The sequence below is a fragment of the Marmota monax genome, unplaced genomic scaffold (assembly GCF_021218885.2).
Source record: "Marmota monax isolate L192 unplaced genomic scaffold, Marmota_monax_Labrador192_F-V1.1 WCK01_AAM20220418_F8-fsc00023, whole genome shotgun sequence".
In the NCBI taxonomy this organism is placed as follows: Eukaryota; Metazoa; Chordata; class Mammalia; order Rodentia; family Sciuridae; genus Marmota; species Marmota monax.
In genome coordinates, this window is record NW_026692907.1 from 18,757,648 (window position 1) to 18,772,181 (window position 14,534).

Sequence of the window (14,534 nt, forward strand, 5' to 3'; positions counted from 1 at the left end):
GCAGAGCTGCTAGCTGTTTCAGAGAGAGCCAGATAGAATTGAATGTAACCCAGAATAAAGGCTGTCAAATTTAGTCCTGGAAGAAGTATGCGTTGGATCTTAGGAACAAGTTAAGATACGTAAACTGTTGCCCACATTCTGGGTTGATTTGTGGTGTTGTGATGTTCCTACTTCCTGTACGGGTTTGGGGGATCATGGTGCAGACTAACAATAGGGCTCAAAATTACTTCTCTTTACATTGACCATTTAGGGGATTCTAAAGAAGAGTAAAAATCTCAACAGCACTCTAAAATCTCCCTCTAAAATTTGTCTTGTGGCTTGCAGATATCAGTTGCCTTTTTATGTTAAGCTATGGGACTTGAATGCCTTACTTAATCCCTCAGCTGGTAGTAAGCTCATTTTGTATTTATAAAAATGGTTGTTTGAAGTGGTTTCATATATGTTCAATATTAGTCAATAAACCATAGTGGCCTCAATGCTTTTAACAAGCTAATTTCCACCCCTCCCTTTTTTCCCCCTTAAATACTTGTATGATCTGACCTAACCAGTGATATTTGATTTTTTTTCCCTCTCCTAATCCCATGTTACCAACATTTTTCTGGAAATCAAAGAGATGTGGTAGCCAATCATACTGTTGATGTGATCGTATGAGATCAATATGAGCACAAAACTCATCAACTAGTTCTGCATGGAATGTGTATAAAGCAGTGTAAATAAAAAAAATTGTAAATAAGTGTGACTTGTATCTTACATATGAGATTGTGTAGTGTTTTGTATTCTCTTCCCTTTTGTATACATTTTTCTGACAGGAAATGAATCTAGTTCATTGCTTTTAGATTGAAAATAGCCAACAGCTATGGATGTAAAGTGAGGTAATAGGAACTGGAAATAGTGTTTTATCAGCTTTGGTTAATGGCAGTAATTATTTATTTACCCTCTCAGTGCCTGATAAGGCTTTTACCCATTTTTTAGTTGACCATCAATTTTTGTAAGATTAGCTTCCTGGAAACAGTGAATTTATATGCTGTTATATTATTAGAGTTTCATTCTTTGAGTCACAATTCTAAACTAAAGGAAACTGAAAATATAGTTTAATGATTACACAGTGAAGTATTACCTTTTCCTGTTTGCAGAAATATTTTTGTTAATATTTTCTACAAAAAACTTTGAAATTTAATGTTACTCTGAATCCCATAAATAAAGAGATGGCAAATAACTGCTCTTCGTTCAACTTAAATGTTTCTCAGGTAACTTCTCTAAAGTTGTTCATTGTAGAATTATAAAAGAAAAGACAGGTAACCTTTTAATGACAACTATATCCATTTCCTTTTTTGCTAAAAATATTTACTTTAACTTCATAAGTATGTTAACTAAAGATTCCAGACTTAAAAAAAAGTTCCCCCAAACACTCTCAATTAAAAGTTTAAAACTCCACTTTTAAAATTATTCAAATGTTTCTTTTTTACATTATACAAAGGACTTCTCTACCATTTGTGAGTTCATTACTTCGTAATATAATTGAAAATACTATCAATTTGGTTTTCTGCTAAATTGTTTTTTAAGCATTTTATATTGTATTTCAAAGTAATAAAGCCTTCAGCTTTTAATAATCAGTCATTCAGTTGATAGACAAAATAAACATGCTTTATGCTAGGAGAGTTTTGTTACTGGCATCAATTTGTTACTAGTTTACACAGAAGAAAATGCTAGTAATTATTATGCAGAGAAGGAAAAAGAATTAAAGTACTCTATAAAGTAGCTTTGCTTTTTCTTTGATCCATTAGATTTCAGAATGCCCTTTTACTGGGAAATTTAGTTACATATTAAGGCACTCTCTTTTATTTTCACTTTTTTTTAAAAAAAACAAAAACAAGTTATATGTTATATTGAACTACCTTTTTTTCCTATTACATATCACTTGTGTGATTACAGTGTTAACTCTTGGGTTTTATGTCTTAAACAGCACGTGTATCAATTATCTTAAATGAGTTTTTCCTCAACTTTGTAACTCAATCTGTAAAAGTGTTGCTGTAAAAGAAAACACTTCATTCACGTTGCTTTGTATACTTGAAATCTGAAATTAATAAGATGTATTACTTAATGAGTTAGTTTTCTTAACAGAGTTTTTAGACTGAAGTTTTTTTTTATTTCCAGATCAAAATTTGATATCGAAAGAAAATCTGAACTATTTGAATGGGGAAAAAATGATGATGCTTATAAGCACTATAAATTCCTTTTGTGTTCGAGCCATCATCCAAAACTCAAGTTGTTAGTAGACTTCTCTCCTGAAATTTTCTTTTTCTTTTCTGTACTTCCTGCACTTAGTGTACTACTTACATTATAAACCAGCAGGGGTAAGATATTATTATATCTGTATTCATTATGAATCCTATAACTTTCCTTGTTATGAAAACTTCGCTCTTTAAAAATACTCATTTTTTTTGTTAATATCTTACCCACTAATGGTATTTTGGATACCATTAATCCTTTTAATGAAACACAAGGTGTTTATGAAATTTGAAATCATTACATATTATATTTCAACTAGTTAGTGAAGAGTAAGAAAAAAAACCCTAGCTTATTGGAATTGTAAACTTTCCGTTAGTTAAGTTTCAAAACTTTTAATAAGAAATTTTCAGAGATAGATTGAAACCCAGAGGTATTCATGTAAACTAGCTCCTGTGACCTGGAAAAGGCCTCCTAAAAAGCAGTGGAGGAGATGAGAGTGTTTACTTAACATGGTTTTAGTTGTGGTGTACTCCTACTTAAATATAGGTAGTGACATATGGAATTTTTTATTGTTCAATAATCTGAAATAGATTTCTGTGTTTAACTGTACTGAAATAACTATAAGTTAATAGAATATTCAAAGAAAACTTTTTGACTCTATTGTATTTAGGAGTCTTTGTATGGTTAGGTCAAGTTTCCATGATAGAAAGTATTTGAATTTTAAAACATACTATTATTCTAAGGGAGAAGATGTGGTTATCCCATGTGCAAGAAAGAAAAAAAAAATGAAATGAGTAATTGTCATTGCATTAGCTGTTTGTTCAATTGGGAAATTGTGTCATAAAGCTTAAATTTGTGTGTATCAAATGTGATCTACAGTAGTATAATGCTGTTTTGTATATACTGTAAGTGCTACAAATAATCTTAGTGCTGAAAATGGATTGATATCTCTCAATTGAATGTAACTTTTTATGCAGGTGTTTTGATATGCCTCAGAAAATATCTGAGTGTCTGAAAACTTATTAATCTGTTTGGTAATAGAGACACTTCTTGGGTTTTTTTGGTTGCATAATTTATGTTTAAAATTTAATTTTTACATTTTTACTGTTGTTAATTTAAGTAAAATTTTTTCTGTGGATAAAATGGCATTGCTGGTGAGGAAAATTAAAAACTGTCTCATTCATGTAATTGCTTAAGTAAAAATACATTTTTGCTATATGTTCAATATTTCTTAATGGAGAAGTTTATTTTTCTGTTTAAATATAAGTAATGTATAGCCTTTATTTCTGTCTTCATAAGGCTTTTTGTCATTGATTAAAGGAAGGAATGTATCTTTTTGAAGAGATTTGTATTCTGTAAATAAAAATTGGTTGAAACAATAAAGCTGGGTTCTAACTACACACACACACACACACACACACAAATGTTACTTTCAATACAGACCATCCAATACATTTCTCATTCTCTGACACCTGTCATCAGAATCTTGGGAGCTGACAGCTGTCGCCTTTTGTCACTTCCGCTTGATATATGATCTCTATACAGGGCCGGTGCTTTTGGTTCACACGTGCTTTCCACAGCATACTTTGGGGCTTATGATCTTATATTGTGATTTGCCCTTTTTGATTTCTATTTGTCTGCGTGTGATATTTACAGCCAAATAATCTTCAAAGGTAGACTCTGTGTCAACTTTCTTACTCCATGATTGTGTTCCCAGCTTCAGTCTTCTCTAAATTAGGACGAGTCCTGAATAAGTTTTGTTTTGCCACTTGACAGCTCAAACTCTATAATGAAATGTTTGGGTTTTGAGGATTTAAGGCTGTTTCACACATTAAATCATATTTTGAGCACATAAATGATCTCCAGAATGCTTGATTTGGTCCTCTCTCTTCACACTGTTTCAGAAAATTGTTATTTCCTTGATCATGTGTGTTCAAATATGGGAATGATTGTGTTCATGTAGAGCTAGAACATAAACAGGTGCCATGCTTGCCTGGGGCATCATTCTGAGTTGAACCTATTGAAATTCTTTTTTTTTTTTTTTTTTTTTTTTTTTTTTTTTTTTTAATTTTTTATTGTGGGTTGTTCAAAACATTACAAATTTCTTGACATATCATATTCCACACTTTGATTCTAGTGGGTTATGAACTCCCACCTTCACCCCATACACAGATTGCAGATTCACATCAGTTACACATCCATTGATTTACAAATTGCCATACTAGTGTCTGTTGTGCTCCGCTGCCTTTCCCATCATCCACCCTCCCCCCTCCCCACCTCTCCCCTCCCCTCCCCTCCTCTCTCTCTACCCCCTCCACTGTATAACCCTGAGGGTCTCCTTCCATTACCGTGCAATTTACCTTCTCTCTCCCTTTCCCTCCCACCTCTCATCCCTGTTAAATGTTAATCTTCTTCTCCTGTTCTTCGTCCCTACTCTGTTCTTAGTTACTTTCCTTATATCAAAGAAGACATTTGGCATTTGTTTTTTAGGGATTGGCTAGCTTCACTTAGCATAATCTGCTCTAATGCCATCCATTTCCCTGTAAATTCTATGATTTTGTCATTTTTTAATGCAGAGTAATACTCCATTGTGTATAAATGCCACATTTTTTTTATCCATTCGTCTATTGAAGGGCATCTAGATTGGTTCCACAGTCTTGCTATTGTGAACTGTGCTGCTATGAACATCGATGTAGCAGTGTCCTTGTAGCATGCTCTTTTTAGGTCTTTAGGGAATAGACCAAGAAGGGGAATAGCTGGGTCAAATGGTGGCTCCATTCCCAGCTTTCCAAGAAATCGCCATACTGCTTTCCAAATTGGCTGCACCAATCTGCAGTCCCACCAGCAATGTACAAGTGTACCCTTTTCCCCACATCCTCGCCAGCACTTGTTGTTGTTTGACTTCCTAATGGCTGCCAATCTTACTGGAGTGAGATGGTATCTTAGGGTGGTTTTGATTTGCATTTCTCTGACAGCTAGAGATGTTGAGCATTTTTTCATGTACTTGTTGATTGACTGTATGTCCTCTTCTGTGAAGTGTCTGTTCAGGTCCTTGGCCCATTTGTTGATTGGGTTGTTTGTTCTCTTATTGTCTAATTTTTTGAGTTCTTTGTATACTCTGGATATTAGGGCTCTATCTGAAGTGTGAGGAGTAAAGATTTGTTCCCAGGATGTAGGCTCTCTATTTACCTCTCTTATTGTATCTTTTGCTGAGAAAAAACTTTTTAGTTTGAGTAAGTCCCATTTGTTGATTCTAGTTATTAACTTTTGTGCTATGGGTGTCCTATTGAGGAATTTGGAGCCCGACCCCACCGACTGTAGATCGTAGCCAACTTTTTCTTCTATCAGACGGCGCGTCTCTGATTTGATATCAAGTTCCTTGATCCATTTTGAATTCACTTTTGTGCATGGCGAGAGAAAGGGATTCAGTTTCATTTTGTTGCATATGGATTTCCAGTTTTCCCAGCACCATTTGTTGAAGATGCTATCCTTCCTCCATTGCATGCTTTTAGCCCCTTTATCAAATATAAGATAGTTGTAGTTTTGTGGATTGGTTTCTGTGTCCTCTATTCTGTACCATTGGTCCACACGCCTGTTTTGGTACCAGTACCATGCTGTTTTTGTTACTATTGCTCTGTAGTATAGTTTGAAGTCTGGTATCGCTATACCGCCTGATTCACACTTCTTGCTTAGCATTGTTTTTGCTATTCTGGGTCTTTTATTTTTCCATATGAATTTCATGATTGCTTTCTCTATTTCTACAAGAAATGCCATTGGGATTTTGATTGGCATTGCATTAAACCTATAGAGAACTTTTGGTAATATCGCCATTTTGATGATGTTAGTTCTGCCTATCCATGAACAGGGTATATTTTTCCATCTTCTAAGATCTTCTTCTATTTCTCTCTTTAGGGTTCTGTAGTTTTCATTGTATAAGTCTTTCACCTCTTTTGTTAGGTTGATTCCCAAGTATTTTATTTTTTTTGAAGATATTTTGAATGGAGTGGTTGTCCTCATTTCCATTTCAGAGGATTTGTCGCTGATATACAGGAATGCCTTTGATTTATGCGTGTTGATTTTAAATCCTGCCACTTTGCTGAATTCATTTATTAGCTCTAATGAAATTCTTAACTGTGTTAATATCCAGAGAAAGGACAAGGGCAAATTTAATTTATAAAGGCATAGAAGTAAGACAAGCATCACATAAAAACATTGCATGATGCCTGGTTCCAGGGATACATGAAACTTTAAGTCCATATGACTGAGCACAGAAATTGTATGGCATCAGATTAAGTTTAAAGCACCCATTACAGACAGATATCGGAGGAACAACTCTCATTTTATCTACTGGAAGTGGAGGAAAATAAATGTCAGGTAACATGAGAACATTATCTGAATTTCAGCTCCTTTGACAGAAAGAAATATTCACTATTACTGTGAACTCCTTTCTTTGTTTTTATAGCATTTACTCCTCTTTGTTTTATGTCTCATAGTTTGTATTTCTTCTAATAACTCATCCATAAAGTCATTCTTCCTTTTGGATTTAATGCTATAGAAATTTTCTGAACATTATGTCATCTCTTCAATGTTTTCTAAGGTTGTACTACATAATAGCTTTCTGCTCATAGAGCAGAAAATTCCAAGAACAAAGGATAGGTGCCCAGAAGAAGCCTAATCAGCTGTGTTTCTTCACTTGGGTGAGGTAAATAGGATCACTCTATGAGATTAGGTGCCAATGTCCTACTCAGCTAGGCTCAAAATGACATATGTAACACAGTGGGACCATCCACTGATATGAAACAACTGAATTTCATTTTATTCCTCTTTTATGAAAAAATTATCACATTAATTTTAATTTAAATGTCAACCTTCACACTTTTAAATGACCTATTGAGTATAAATATTCACCAGGGTTTATATCAAAGGTCTTGACTTGAGGGCTGTAATTAATATTCTCCATATTATATTGACTTTCTGTATGCATAATATCAGCCAAATACAGGAAAAAATAAATCTGATCCAGTATATTTGATTCTCTGGTTCAGAAAGAAGAGGGTAATTATTATGGATTTTACTGGAGTCTGGGCACTCAGACCTCTTGGGAAACTGTGTCATACCCAAATCCATTTTTTTTCCAGGCATTTTACACATTTCAGACTTTTTGTACTCTGTGCTCTGGGGATGTGGAGGAAAAAAAAGGGCATGTTACTGCAGGGCACAGCCTGTTCCTGAGTAAGTTCCATAGTCTTATTTGGTCCAAAATGCTTGAGAGTTCATTCTAAATCATTTATTTTTGCCCTAACCACACACAAGGAAACACCTGCCAGGGATACATCAGTGAAGCACAGAAATGGACTTATACCCTCATGGAGTATACAGTTTAGAGAGGAAAAGCAGAGAATAGCAATAACTATAGGATAAGCAATATGTTATACAGTGCTATACGATGACAAGGATGTTTAAAAAAAGAAAAAAAAAGGGAAGGTGGGTGGTGCCTTCAGCGACAGAGTATGTATTTATCATACACAGGCCCTGGGTTCAATCCCCTGCACTAAAATACATACAAAGTTAAAATTTTAAATTTAAAAAAGGAAAGGAGTATGGTAAGGGGACTCAGTGTTAAAGCAAGGAGGAACAATGAAGATGTATAGGTAACAGTTTTAAGGTGAGCCACAATGAGCACACTGAGCACTAGGCCACACGTCAGCAGAGTTGAGGAGGTGACAGATATTCCATATGCGTAAAGGTGAGAGAGGCATTGAGGGAGATGGAACAGCAAGACCAACTGCCCTGAGGAGGAAGGATGTCTGCTGTATCTGAGGAACAGCAAGGATGGCCAATGTGGACAGAACAAATTGATTCCTAACAGGTCTGTATGAATGTTCTCATCACCCAAGCCAATCTCTATGGGTAGAAGGCTTGGGCATAGGATGAGAAAGGGACCAAGAAGAATTGACACCTTGTATTTGCCCAGTTCCTTAAAGTTTTCCATATTTCCTCTTTACATTAATTTGTTGAAGTAGTTATTATAATCATCATTTTCTTAGAGAAAATAAGAACACATAGCACAGTGTTATGTGATGAGATTAAGGCTACAGAGCAATGACATTCTGGAGTTGAGATTTGATTTCTACAAATCTTACTGCGCTTTCAGCTACAGCATTCAACCTCACTACTATTCATTGCTTTGAGGTTCAATTTGTAAACAAAGCAGAGGAAAAGTCTTAAGGATTGTTAAAAAAAAAAAAATCAGCTACAGGTTTAGCAAATAGTGTCACATTGGCTAATGGGGTCAGATGTGACTGGGACTCCTGCCTGTCTTCTCTCTTTTGCTCATTTTCCAGCACTCCTTTCCCTGTTTACAGGAAGAAAAATTGTTGAAGGTGACCTAGGTACAGGTTATACACCTGGAGTTGCAGACAACTCTTTGAAACAAATTGCCAAAGAGAGCCACATGACCATTCTCTGAGTCCCAATTAGTTTCCCCTTTAGGGCACATTCCTGAGCAGTCATCTGATAACACCCACTTTCTCCTCTCAGCATGTAACTATTAAGTGGTGACCCCAATAAGGGGTTCTCTGCCAGCAGCCACCACTGACAGTAGCAACCAAAGGCTGGATTCTCCCTGTAATCTCTTAGTATGAATTGTGGGGGATGTTTATGCTAGGAAACTTAAGTTTCTGGCCAGTATGAGATTGGTAATCCTTCCCTGTAGAGAGGCATTGACGATTTTCTGATGAACTCTTTTGCTTGACCTTTTCTGTTCTTACTCTGGAAAGTAACCATTTGAGAACACAGATTGCTGTGAACGTGCATACATACATTTACTTATCCATACTTTATGTGGTTTCAGATCAAATATGCAAAAATATCTGTGTAAATATAATGCAACAAAATTAAGGTAGAATGTATGGAACAAACTGCTGGTTTGAAAATTTGAAGAGGAAAACATTAGTAAGTACATTGGTGGGAAACGCTAGAAAAAAATAAACCCATCATTTTGGAGACTATGCTTTGGACATTTAGCTTCTTAGCATGCATTTGTGTTGCTGTGGAAAGGTGGTGAGAAAAAAACAAAACAAAACCCTGAAATCTGGAAAGAACTGGGCCTCCTTATGGCCAGTGGGTACAGTAGTATAAACACAAGTCCAATTCCAATTACATGGTCAAAAAGAATAAACTCAGCTTTTGCTTCCTACTGCATGAAATGCTGAACAGGCCTCACACTGCAGCACAGTGACAAAGACACTTGATACTTGTGTTCCTGGCCAACATGGAAAGAAAACCATCTCAATGGCAAAAACAAATAAACAGAAACAAATAAACAGAAATAAACAGAAACAAGAAGGGAAAATAAAGAGTGAATTGAAACTGAAGTAATGGAGAGCGATTGGCAAGAAAATGGGCGACCTGGCATTACCTGTTGCTAGGGTCAGCATGGTGCTGGGTGTGGAGACAGCACGCTGAGTCTGCTACAAAGTGCAGAGTAGATCCTCAGACTTTCCTATTAAGTCACAGCCCTCAATGTGGGTTAACGCAGTTGCAGGTCATTAGCAATCCTGGTCCCAGGTAGAAGAGGATATAGATTATCTCCGGGGAAGAGTATTCCTACTTTGGCACTTCACAATGACTAAAGATCATGTTCCTGTTTGAAACTACTGAGCATCTAAAGTGCTTTGTTTGAAAACCTCTGGTTCCTAGTGAGTCATGATTAGCTTTATCCTGTCAGGAGAAAAGTAAGCCTACCTGCTGCCATTCTAGAGAAATACCTAAACTATGGGGATCCTTCACAGAACTCTCATCAAGATTTGATGTCCAAAATGATTGGAAAAGCTAAGTCAACAGAACTTTTGCTAAATTCTGCCCCCAAAATCTTGTATTGGCCTTATGCATATACACCACATTTTCTTTACCCATTCATCAGCTGATGAACATGTAGGTGGGTTCCATAGTTTGGCTACTGTGAATATGTTGTTATAAACATGGGTATGCAGCCATCACCACAATATGCTGACTTAAATTCTGAGGAGTGGTACAGCTTGGTCAAATGGTGGTTCCATTCATAGTCTTTTGAGGAAATGCCATACTGGTTTCCATAGTGCTTGTGCTAATTTACAATGCTTCCAACAGTGTAAAAGTATTCCTTTTCCCCACATCATTGCCAGCATTTGTTTGTATTCTTGATGGCTGCCATTCTAACTGGAGTGAGATGAATCTAAGTGTAGTTTTGATTTGCATTTCCTAATTGCTAAAGATGATTAACTTTATTTCATATATTTTTGGCTATTTGTATTTTTTCTTTTTAGAAGTGTCTCTTTAGTTTATTTGCACATTTATTAATTAGGTTACTTAAGAATTTTGGGGGTTTTTGAGTTTTTTTTAATATATATTCTGGATATAATCCTCTGTCAAAAGAGTAGTTAGCAAAGATTATTCTACCATTCTGTAGTTTCTGTCTATACACTTCTTTTCTCTTCTGTCTATACACTCTTAATTGTTTCTTTTTCTTTTTAAATTTGATTTCTTCCCTTTTATTAATTCTTGTTTTATTTCCTGAGCTTTAGGAATCATAATGCAAAAGTCATTGCCAGCATCAATATGTTAGAGCAGTGACCCTATGTTTGTTTCTGGGAGTTGCATAATTTCTGGTCTAATTCGTAGGCCTTTGATCCATTTTGAGTTGACTTTTGTCAACACAAAGAGATAAGGATCTAGTCTCATTCTTCTACATAAGTCTAACAAGTTACCCCAGAACCACTTGTTAAAAAGGTTGTTCTTTCTCCAATGTGTATTTCTGGCACCTTTGTCCAGAATTGGATGAATGTATCTGTGTGGGTTTGTTTCCATATCATTGGTCTATGTGTCCATATTTTTGTTACTATAGCTGGTTAGTATAATTCACAATCAGGTATTGCTATGGTTCCAGGATTACTCTGTGGCTTAGAATTGCTTTGTCTGTTGTGGGTCTTTTATTCTTCCAAATGAATTTTAGGACAGTTTTTTCTATTTTTGTGAAGAATGTCATTGGTATTTTGATGGGGGATTGCATTGAACACCTGATTGCTTTTAGTACTGTGGCCATTTTAATGATATTAATTCTGCCTCCATGAACATGGGAGGACTTTCCATCTTCTTGTGTCTTTTAAAATATCTTTCTTTAGTTTCATAATTCTCATTGTCTTTTACCTCCTTGTCTAGATTTATTCCTACATAATTTTTGTGGCTATTGTGAATGGGATTGTTTTCCTGATTTCTTCCTCAGAAGATTCGTTATTTGCATAGAGGAAAGGTATAGGTTTGTCATATATAGTCTTTATAATGTTCAGGTAAGTTCCTTTTGTCCCTACTTTCTTCAGTGTTTATATCATGAATGGGTGCTGAATTTTGGAAAAGGCTCTTTCTGCATCTATTCAGAGTACTATGTGGTTTTTTTTTCTTAATTGTATTCATGTGGTGAATTACATTGATTGATTTGCATATGTTAAGCCATCCTTGCATCTCTGGCACAAAACTGACTTGGTCATGAGGTTAAAAAAAAAAAAGGTTCTATGATCACGCATGCTAGGCAAGCACTCTACCATTGAGCCACAACCCCAGCCCAATTTGATATCTTAATGTTGTCTCAGAGTTTTTGTATATTCTGGTCATGGTTACTTATTTTCTTTCCTTTACTACTGTCTGAATGTATAAGGCTGGCCACTTTATCTTCTTCCATCTATGATACTCTATGTTCAACATGATATACTCTATTAAAGAAACTTTCAACTGAATATTTTATTTGATTTATTGTGTCTTTCATTTCTAAGATTTCTGTTTTGTTCTTTTTCAAACTCTCTGTCTCCTTGTTAAATTTTTCATTCATATCCTATACTAATTTCCTTAATTCATTTAGTTATTTTTTTATGTTTTCATGGAATTTTTAAAATCATTTTTATAATCATTCCTTTAATTCTTTATCTGGTATTTCATCCATTCCAGTATCTTTTGACTCACTTTCTTGTAAATTATGAACTTTAGGAAGAATCATGTTACCTTGTTTGCTTTTTTTTAAATTTATACTTCTTGTGTTCCTGTGTTGAGTTTTATGTGTCCATTGGGAAGGATTTCTTTTCCATTATTATGTGTACTAGGGTAGAGCTTTCTTCTACCAAAGTGTTCTGGGATATCAGGTGGTTGTGATTTTTACAATATATTTCCAAATAGGTTTTGTAGTATAGTTTCCCTTCTGGATCTTTGTTGACCATTAGTATGTTTTGATAACAATGTGTAGTATGTCAGAGCTTGAAGATTCCATTTTCCTTGTAGGTTTCAAAAGACTGGGGTTCTTCTTGCAGGTCTGTCGACTGTGTTGTATATAGCAGAGAGTGTTGGGTATGGGATATACCCTCTGTGGTTGCTCTTATTCATTTAACAACTCTATATTCTAAAGGGGTATGGAAGTGATCTCGATTAAGACCCCCTCATAGGTGTCATTTCTACAGCCTTTCTTCCTTCCTAGCCATTTCTCCTTGGGGCCTGGTAATTAGTTTGGGTGTATTTTTTCTCTTTAATTTTTTTGGACTAAAGTATTGAGTTTGAGCATGGTTAATTTGTACTTGAGCAAGGTGTGTGCTCTCTTGGTGGGGTTTGGCTCAGCATCAGAGTCTCTGTTTGTAGTGTCTCAGTAGATGCCCAGTGCCTCACAGAAAATGGGAAAACAAACAATAGCAACAGCAGAAGCGATGCTATGCTCCACTACAATAAAAAAAAAAAAAAACAAGTACTTACATTGCATTAACAAAACTAATTACTACAACAATGGGAATGGTGGGTTCAGCAATTGTCAACAGCAAAAAACAACAAATAGCTATGAACTAGGTCTGACATTAAAAGCAAAAAGCAGTTGTCACCTATGCCATCCACAGTCTAATAACTGTAATGACGTGAATGGTGGAGGCAGGAGTTACATAAACCAAATTTTCTAAAAGATGGTAAAAATACAGTTCATTAAGAGGAAAAATGTGATAAGAAGGTAAAAATAACATTTAGAATGTTCAAAATGTGAACAGAGAGAAAGCAGAAGAGATGTAGCAAGTGGTGGCTATAATGAAGAAAGAAAAACAAAAGAAAGTATGGAGAGAGAGAGACAGAGAAACACAAGAGAATTTGATTATGAGGGGAAGAAGAGAGAAGAAAATCAAGAGAAAAAAACAAAACCAAAATAAATGAAGGACCTTAACCCTCAAAACACAACACAAAAATAAAAGTCATTAAAAAAAGAAGAAAAAATGTGTATATGTATATATATATCCTTGAACTGATCAGCATAGCAAGAACACCAGAAAAAAAAAAAGAGGAAAAAAGATTCTTAATGAAAAACTAAAGAGTCATGTCCACTGAGGTGGCCAAAACTATTAATATGGATGGAGGATCCCTGTCTATGCCAGCTGTCCTCCTTTCTGCTTCTTCTTGAGTCATGTACCCCTTTGAGAGAACAAGGACTGGTGGTTGCTGACCTCTTCCTCTTTTTATGTTTCTCACTGAGCTGCCAGCTGGAGTGGCCTAAAACTGAAGCTGGTTGAAATAGCTTTCCACTTCCCTTCTCACCAGTCTAAGTAGGACAAAATGGGAAGTACTATTGATTAGAATTTTGTCTAGACAGACAAGATTCCACTCTCAGGCTGTGACTATTGCAGAGTTCCAGCAGATGGGGCTTAGCAGTAAACACGCCACTGGGACCTTGTTGGATGGCCTCTGCTCTGGAGAGATTAGATCAACAGATTCTAGGTACATGCAGGTGCTGATCTCTGCTGGGAGACTGCATCTCAGAAGCCTCCAGTGAATTCTACTTGTAGGGCTAAGGAGCTGACTCTCCATATTCTGCTGCCCTCCAATATGGCCTTCTTAGGCCTAATTCCCAAATATTCACACTAATATGTCCAGTTTCCTGACCTTCTTCAACTGGTCCTGTGAACCACAAGAAAAGGGAAAGTGAGTGACACTCCTCTCCATTTCCCTTATACGAATCTCCATAGGCATTACCATCTCTGTGCCTGTTTTAATCACCTAGTCCTGGGTGCACCCTAGGCCACAAATAGGCAGTTTCTGGGACAGCATGGCAAGTTTGCTAGGATCTCCTGTTCTCCCCTAGCAACAAGCTTCAAGGTGGCCTCCTCAAGAAGACTTCCTGCTTCGGCTTTCTACTTACCAGTTGAGAAACACGAAGCAGGTTTTAAACATCAGTTTGCTGTGCAGCCTCTAGATCAGCCAAGTTCAGGCTGTTTTACTGTTCTGCAGGTTTTCCATGCCAAATTTGTCCATTGTGC

The 14,534-nt window shown here is 35.9% G+C and overlaps 1 protein-coding gene across 1 annotated transcript in view; it reads right to left on the bottom strand.

The window, feature by feature from the left end:
* Ptger3 (prostaglandin E receptor 3) overlaps nt 1-14,534 on the bottom strand; it is a 216,126-nt gene that overhangs the window by 22,643 nt on the left and 178,949 nt on the right. The gene's annotated exons all lie outside the window — the stretch shown is intronic.